Source organism: Daktulosphaira vitifoliae, unplaced genomic scaffold, assembly GCF_025091365.1.
Source record: "Daktulosphaira vitifoliae isolate Bord-2020 unplaced genomic scaffold, ASM2509136v1 Scaffold_1, whole genome shotgun sequence".
Classification (NCBI taxonomy): domain Eukaryota; kingdom Metazoa; phylum Arthropoda; class Insecta; order Hemiptera; family Phylloxeridae; genus Daktulosphaira; species Daktulosphaira vitifoliae.
This window is the reverse complement of record NW_026099572.1, coordinates 12,651,926-12,661,153: the sequence shown is the minus strand read 5'-3', so window position 1 is coordinate 12,661,153 and position 9,228 is coordinate 12,651,926. Positions and strand designations below refer to the sequence as shown.

Here is a 9,228-nt window from a genome sequence, read left to right as displayed (position 1 = left end):
ACTCACAAAATAAATACAATATTGAAAAATAAAAATTGAATTTATAGATACAAATATTTTTTTAATTTATCAGCTATTACTTTATGATTCAGTGTCATCTCTATTAACTTATAGGGGTGTCAATTTTCAAAAAAATTTACGATTTTATATTTTATTTTTTCAACTTTTATTTACTATAACTTTTTAAAAATGTATGGATCAATACAATTTTTATTTTATAAATACTTTTTGTTTACTTCTTTCATTTGATACATATATTTTTAAATCTGACCATTTTCCTTTATACAAGAAGGATTTAAATCTTTTATACGAGTAAAAAATAGAACTTTTTTAACTGAACTTTTGAAAATGTTCCGGAAATATTGACACTTTAATATAAATTTTAAATTAAAGCTTATATAATGTACTTTACAATGAAAAAAAAAATGTATGTTTAGATTTTCTTATTGGTGAAAATGGCTACTTATTCAAAAATATGCTATTTTTGTGTTAAAATTTTGGGTTTTATATTTTATTTTATTTCAAAATACTTTACGAGGGGAGTACACTGATTATCATGAATATATATTATATATATCTAATTGACATAGAATATAAAGTTAAACTTATTTAAAATTTTTTTTTCTTTTAAGTAAAATAACTTTGAAATTTTGAATTACCTTAAATTGTCATTTCTATCTTCCCATAATTACGATGTACGGTTATCATGTCGGTAAAACTTTTGCCTTCAACGCGGGGGGTATGATGGTCAAACCCATCTATGAGTGTGAGTTTTTCAGAATTTTTTTTCTTAATTATTTTTGAGATAGAAAACAAATTTCAACTAATTTGATTTTTATTTCATCAAAATTCAATAAATATTAAGGACACCATCACTGTGTCTCCCTAAGTTAAAAGAAATTTCTTATTCATATTAAAATTATTTTATTATGCGTTTTTTTTGGGGGGGCTGTCATTTATTTTCTCAGCGCTCACTTGGCCTAATTTTTCAACTATACGTCTAATGATTACAATTCGTATCTAGTTAAAGATATTACCCTCAAAAATTAAAAAAAAATGTATCAATTAAACAGTTATTTAGACCCTGTTCTCCATACAGACAATTAAAATCATTCATTTTATTATTTTAAAAGTATTTACTACCGAATTAATGGAATTACGTTTGATATGATAATAGCTTTCAACTACAAATTAAAAATAATTTTTCTTTGTAGATTATTAATTTTTTAACTCTATTTGTGTGTATTACTACCAGTCATTAATATTTCACATTTTTTGGTAAAATGTTGCTATATCATTTCTAAAAAAATGATTTTTAATTTCTCGTGATTTTAACAATGGATTTTTACAATTATAATCAAATTTTATAATACGCTTAAATTAGTAGACCATTTTAACAACTTTTTTATTTTTCTTTATTTTAAGAAAACATTAAAATTAATTAAGTTCTGAATATTTCAATTTTAGAATCTTTTTAAACACCAAAAGTAACTTAGAGATTATTACAATAATTTCTAATTAAGTGATTTATTACGATAAAAATGCAATAATATACTAAGCTTTACTGATAAATTTACTATAAATAGTAATATCAAAATTTTCTAACAGCATATATTAATCTAAATAACAATACCATTTTTTTAATTTTCACAAAATGTTCTATTTAATGATGTCAGTTTCAAACTTGCAAGTTGAGCTAAATGTCAAGGTAATAACTTTTATTTTTGTTTATATGTTAATACTCGTTTTGAACTAATTATTAATAATATCAAAAATTAGTGGCGATGAAAGAAATCTAATTGCATATTAGAAATCATCGCGAAAAATGGGTTAAAAAGTATATTTTTGACTCTGATGAAAATTCCTTATTGACCATTTATTCATAATTAACAATAAATGATAAGTTTTGAATCAATCCCTTCAACAATACGTGTTTGCTATTAAAGTAATAAATATTTTATAATTTTTCCGTAAAAATTACAATTTTCTTCTTCATCTTCGCCTTAATCTCAACTACTTGGGATCGGCCACCCTTATCCTAAACTAACCCTTGACATGATCACCTACATCATCTACGCTCACATCAGACGTCCTCATATCGTATTTAATTACATCCCTCCATCCCATTTTTGGTCTGTCTTCCTCTACCTCTTCTTCGTTCAACATTAATTTCTATAACTGTTCTTACAGCTTTCCATTTCTCACTCCTTAAAAATTATAATACTAAATTATTAAATATCAATTTCATACTACAGTGAATTGCTATAATAGATATTTATTCATATATTATACTTATAAATCAAAGAACTACTAATTAAAAATAGGAGTTAATTTTGCTGGAAATTATATTTTGATGGAATAATCCATCAATTTCTTAAAATTAAACAGTATCTACAGATTTGAATCGAAGCATTCTTGTGATAGTGATTTTAATCACTGTCAAATGTTATCTATACTCATTCTAAATATGCCACATCTTATAAAATAGAAAACTATCTAATTAAGAAAATGACTGAACTTTTGGACCTGTAATTCAGAAGTTAAAATTTTAAATAAAGACGATGGAGAGGCGTTGGTTTTAAATAGTTATATTATTATTAGACATTCTAGGTTGCAAGTCTCTTAACGGGTAAAAAATTATAGACCAGTAATTTTCTTAATAAGATTAATGTCTTGTAAATTGAATCGGTTTTTTCGAAAAGACCATATCTCCATAAAATTTTATTAATATTAGTTAATGTTCAAATTTTACTAACTTATTGTTTTAGGTAACCAACAATGAAAAATCCCTAAAAGGATCTATCAAAGATGATAGTCAACTTAAACTTTCGATTAAATGTAAAGACAATGTCAAAGTTATTAATGAAAAAGGAAATTTAGAAGAAGAGGTATTCAAAGACTAAATCATTAATATAACTTAGATTGTAATTTTACTAAATATATTTAAGAGATTTTGTTGTTTTTTTAGACGCCAGATGAAGATAGTGAAGCAGAAAAAATGTCTCCATTACTTGATTCTGACAATACTGTTAACAAAACATTAGAACAACCATATGATCCTGTGGTTGAAAGTATGAAGTTTGGATTATTACTTAGTTATAAGATTATTATTTTTTATTAGTTATATCTTATATTATAATCTATAGAAAAAGGAATTAATGTAATATTAAATCATGGCGCTGAAGATGCTGATTGCTACGGAGAATGTGTGTCTCATATACTATCCACTCATCAAAAAGAAAAACCACAATTATCAGTTTCTCAGGTATAATTTATAATTTAAAGAATATTTTTGAATAATTCACTCTAAATATATGTAGACATTCACTTTCTACAATAAATGACTTTAATATAACGTTTTTTTTTTTTTTTTGCTTTATAAGTTTACAAAACAATGTTTATATGATTATTTTTATAATATTTTATTTCAATTATTGTCCATTAACACTTATATAATGAATATTCATACTATAAAATATAAAAAATGTTACTAACTTATTATTAATGTTGTTAAAAATTGTTTAAATTTTTTTATATAATTTTTTTGCCTACAAACAGTTAACTTAGTTGTTAACACATTTTTTAGAGGAGTAAATGTGTGTCTGTTCAAATGACACACATTTTAACACAACTAAAATTCTTCCACACCCAAATTTATTTTATCAACATCTTTTAGTTGACATCTTTGATATCTATTAAAAGTAATATTGTATAGTATAAAAGAATACTAACTTATTTTTTTCTTTGTATGATTTTTTAAAAATATGTTTTTATTATTTTTAATTTGATGCATTATTTATTATTTTGAGTTGCGTAAAAACTAAAATTTAAAACATTATACATAGATTGTATTTTATTAACAATAAATTATTTTCTTAATTTACTAAGTAAATTTTTCAGAATACTTCATAAAAAAAAAAACCCAGCACGGGGGGTCGCGGCACAGTGGTTACGTGGCATAGTTGGATCAGGTATAATGATATCTGACAGTGATTAAAATCACTATCAANAGTTAATGTTCAAATTTTACTAACTTATTGTTTTAGGTAACCAACAATGAAAAATCCCTAAAAGGATCTATCAAAGATGATAGTCAACTTAAACTTTCGATTAAATGTAAAGACAATGTCAAAGTTATTAATGAAAAAGGAAATTTAGAAGAAGAGGTATTCAAAGACTAAATCATTAATATAACTTAGATTGTAATTTTACTAAATATATTTAAGAGATTTTGTTGTTTTTTTAGACGCCAGATGAAGATAGTGAAGCAGAAAAAATGTCTCCATTACTTGATTCTGACAATACTGTTAACAAAACATTAGAACAACCATATGTTCCTGTGGTTGAAAGTATGAAGTTTGGATTATTACTTAGTTATAAGATTATTATTTTTTATTAGTTATATCTTATATTATAATCTATAGAAAAAGGAATTAATGTAATATTAAATCATGGCGCTGAAGATGCTGATTGCTACGGAGAATGTGTGTCTCATATACTATCCACTCATCAAAAAGAAAAACCACAATTATCAGTTTCTCAGGTATAATTTATAATTTAAAGAATATTTTTGAATAATTCACTCTAAATATATGTAGACATTCACTTTCTACAATAAATGACTTTAATATAACGTTTTTTTTTTTTTTTTGCTTTATAAGTTTACAAAACAATGTTTATATGATTATTTTTATAATATTTTATTTCAATTATTGTCCATTAACACTTATATAATGAATATTCATACTATAAAATATAAAAAATGTTACTAACTTATTATTAATGTTGTTAAAAATTGTTTAAATTTTTTTATATAATTTTTTTGCCTACAAACAGTTAACTTAGTTGTTAACACATTTTTTAGAGGAGTAAATGTGTGTCTGTTCAAATGACACACATTTTAACACAACTAAAATTCTTCCACACCCAAATTTATTTTATCAACATCTTTTAGTTGACATCTTTGATATCTATTAAAAGTAATATTGTATAGTATAAAAGAATACTAACTTATTTTTTTCTTTGTATGATTTTTTAAAAATATGTTTTTATTATTTTTAATTTGATGCATTATTTATTATTTTGAGTTGCGTAAAAACTAAAATTTAAAACATTATACATAGATTGTATTTTATTAACAATAAATTATTTTCTTAATTTACTAAGTAAATTTTTCAGAATACTTCATAAAAAAAAAAACCCAGCACGGGGGGTCGCGGCACAGTGGTTACGTGGCATAGTTGGATCAGGTATAATGATATCTGACAGTGATTAAAATCACTATCAAAATAAAACGCGTCGATGCAAATCTTTAGATAGTGTTTAATTTTAAAAAATTGGTGTATTATTCCAAAAGCTACATGATCTGCTAGTTACTTATTAATATCCTGATTAAGATAAAGCATGTCGAATGAAAAAGGGATTATAATAAAATATTATTTTTCATAAAAAAATTGTGTTGATCCATACATTTTTCAATAAGTTATAGCATTATAAAGATAAAAATGTAAAATATAAAATCGAGAATTTTCACACAAAAATAGCATTTGATATCCATTTTCACCGTGAAGACAAAATAAAGTTCAATTTTATTTTTTTTATATTAAAGTACATTACATAAGATTTAATTTAAGATATATATAAAAGTGTCAGACTTTCCGGAACATTTTCAAAAGTCAAGTTAAAAAAGTTAATTTTTTGTGAAAAAGTTGTCATTTTAAATCCACCCCTGTGGGCAGATAAAGGGTCAAATTTACAAAAAAAATTACCAAATAAAAGGTAATGATATAATGCATCTATATAAAAAAAAAATTATATTGATATGTACATTTTTGAAAAAGTTACGGCAGTTTTTAGTAAAAAAAATTGAAAAAATTTCGAAAATATCGAACTACAAATTATTTTTTTAACTTTATAGTTCAATATGCTTTAAAAGCGTGTTTTTCAGTTTTTAGCTTTGATGCGAAGCTGAGAAGGTATTAATTTTACTATGATGTTTTTTTTTGTGTCTGTTAACGCTCAATGTTTGCTCTCGCTGGACCGATTTTGATGAAAAACACATCAAAAGATCAAAAATCGTATCTAGTCAAAGACATTACCCTCAAAAATTGAAAAAAATTTCTTTGTTCTCGTAAACGGGGAATATCCCCCAAAAAATTACAAATTTATAAATCGCTAATTTTCGACATTTTTTCAATTTTTATACTTAAAAATTCCATAACTTTTTTAAAAAAGACCGAATTAGTATAATTTATTTTTTATAGATACCTTAGGAGTTTACGTATCTTTAGATATATTTTTGTGAACATTTGACACCTTACTAGCCCACAGGAAGGATTTCAAAATATCAACTTTTTCACAAAAAATTAACTTTTTCAACTTAACTTTTGAAAATGTTCCAGAAAGACTGACACTTTTATATATACCTTAAATTAAAGCTTATGTAATTTATTTTATTAAAAAAAAAAAAAATTGACCTCTGGACTTGTCTTCGTGGTAAAAATTACTACCGTATTCAAATATATGCTATATTTGTGTTAAAATTCTGGGTTTTGTATTTTATTTTATTTTAAAATACCTGACAAGGGGAGTACAGATTTTCATAAATATTATATAAATTAAAATTAATATAGAATAGAAAGTTAAACTTATTTAAATTTTTTTGCTTTTTAACGTCGAGAAAATGAACTTTGAACTAGCTTAAATAGCTAATTTTTTCAGGCAACAGTAGCGACATACGGTTACCCAGTCGATTATACTAGTGTTTTACGCGCTTGGGGTACAAAGTTCGAACATGCGTATGGCAATGAATTTTTTGCATTTTTTCTTAATTCTTTTTAAGTTAGAATAAATTTTCAACTGCTCTGATTTTTATCTCATTTAGATTCAATAACTTCAATAAAGATCAAGGATCACTGTAGTCGCCATTCGCGAGAAGAAATTTTTTATTCATATTAAAGTTATTTTACTTTTTTTTAAGTGTTCAAAAGTTATGTGTGTAGCCAGTAAAGTTCCACATAGCTCGAATTGGCATTACCCCACTCAATGTAATGACAACAATTGTGTCCGGCACTACCGGCACCTTGCGGGCACTACGTCGGTGTACGCGATTGAAGTCGTAACGCATCTTTTGGGTCTGATGACTCGTGGCCAGTGAGCTGGCGTGTTTTTAATTTTATTCTATTGTTTTTTGGTTGGTATTGGCCTGTTTAGGTGACAACCAACACTTTATATTACCCGTTACGTGCTATTACGCGAGTGCTCAACTGAAATAGAGCAGCGTAGGTTGACATTCCATACGCAAAAGGAACAATTAATTGGGAAGCGTTTTGGCAGTCGATTCAACGTTAATTGCATTATGGATGGCTGGGTGATGTTTTATTTTTGTTTGTTTTTTTTTTACTATTGTTATTCTAATGTTAATATATTGATATATTGAATATTTATTAGTTTGTATATATATATATATATCAGTGTTGGGAAAGTTCCTTTTTAAATGGAACTCGTTCCGTTCCCCGTTCATTTTCTAAAATATGAACTCGTTCCAGATCCTAGTTCTTTATATTAAGAAGGAACTTGTTCCAGATCCAGTTCCTCCAAAATAAGAACTGGTTCCACTCTTCGTTCCTTTTATGTAACCAAGTTATTTAAAAAATTGTGGCAATGAGATCATGATAACGGTCATCAATGATTTTCATCAGCAGACGAATACAAAACAAATTTGTAGTATTCCTTATCTAAAAGTATTCGAAAATTATATTTATAAGCAGGTAGTATATGCTTACGACTTGTGTCAACGCGACCAATGTCTATTGTCTACATACAAGTTAGAAATAATAAATCAGAAAACCCAAAACCTTTAACATATATTAGTTAACAAGAAACGACGATAATATTCGGTGCATTATTTAATATATGTATGTGTACATTAAATATGTACTGTATACCTACATGTGATAATAACTCTATTTATAGTCAATTGATTCATTTAAACAGCCTACAATCTCGGCTGGGTATATAGGGGACTTCCATTGTCAAATGTCAACTAAAAATACCTTAATATTTTAATGTCTAGATACGAAGAAAACTACACTAAAACATGTTTATAAAAATTTTTAGGAACTGTAATTTCCGTTCACGTTCCTTAAAAAATGGAATTTGTTCATTTTCCTCGTTCCTTTATTTTAAAAGGAAGCAGTTCCTAGCATCGTTCCTTCAAAAAGAACTCGTTCCAGGAATCCGTTCCTTTTGGAACCAGTTCCTTCTCAACACTGATATATATAATAAAATGTATAATAAAATTACTGTTTGGAATTGATATTATACGATTGTCAAGTAAAACCCTCCGATCCGTCATTTATGTTAAGATAATTAACTTAACGTTAAAAGTATAAAGTCGTGAAATAATTTACTCTGGAATTATAAGTTTCATTCAATATATTTTTACATTAAGTTTTAGCTTCAATGCAAAGCTAAGAAGATATTTTTTTGTGACTATCATTTATTTCTCTGCTCTAACTTGACCTACTTTTTTCAAAGATACGTCAAATGACTACAATTCGTATCTACTTGAAGATATTAACCTCAAAAATTGAAAAAAATTCTAATTTATCAATGAAACAGTTACTGATCCCATGTTCTCCATACAGACAATTAAAATCATTCATTTCTAATGTTTTCAAAGTATTTATTGACGAATCAAGTTTGATATGATAGGTTTCAAATACAAAATTAAATAATTTTACTTTGTAGTTTAATAATTTTTTTTCTCTATTTGTGTGTGCTACTACTAGACTATAATATTCCAAATTTGTTGGTAACATGTTGCTATATAAACCATTTCTAAAAAAAATGATTGTTAGTTTCTCCTGAATTAACAATTGATTTTTACAATTATAATCAAATTTTATAATACGCTCAATTGAGTAAATCTTTTTAACAACTTATTTTTGATTGGTTCATTTAGTTAAAGTAAATCATTAAAATTAATTAAGTTCTCAATATTTCAATTGTAGAATCATTTCAAACAACAAAAGTTACTAGGAAATTATTACTATTACTTCTATTTAAGTTATCTATTACTATAAAAATGCAAAAAAATATTGAGCTTTTCTGATAAATTTACAATAAATAGTAATTATAAAACTTTCTGACTGCATATTGATCTTAACGATACAATTTTTTTAATTGTCATAAAATTTTCTATTTAATGATGTCAATGTCAAACTT

At 25.3% G+C, this 9,228-nt stretch overlaps 1 long non-coding RNA gene across 2 annotated transcripts; it reads left to right on the top strand.

Annotated features, from left to right (window-relative positions):
* The first annotated feature begins 2,771 nt into the window (after positions 1–2,771).
* Positions 2,772–4,582, top strand: LOC126896489 (uncharacterized). 2 transcript variants are annotated; one of them, XR_007701859.1, is made up of 3 exons: positions 2,772–2,888; positions 4,247–4,349; positions 4,425–4,582. It is a non-coding gene; the product is annotated as an uncharacterized LOC126896489 (long non-coding RNA). The 2 variants fall into 2 exon arrangements; XR_007701860.1 differs by lacking the exon at positions 2,772–2,888 and adding an exon at positions 4,047–4,166.
* Positions 4,583–9,228: the final 4,646 nt, after the last annotated feature.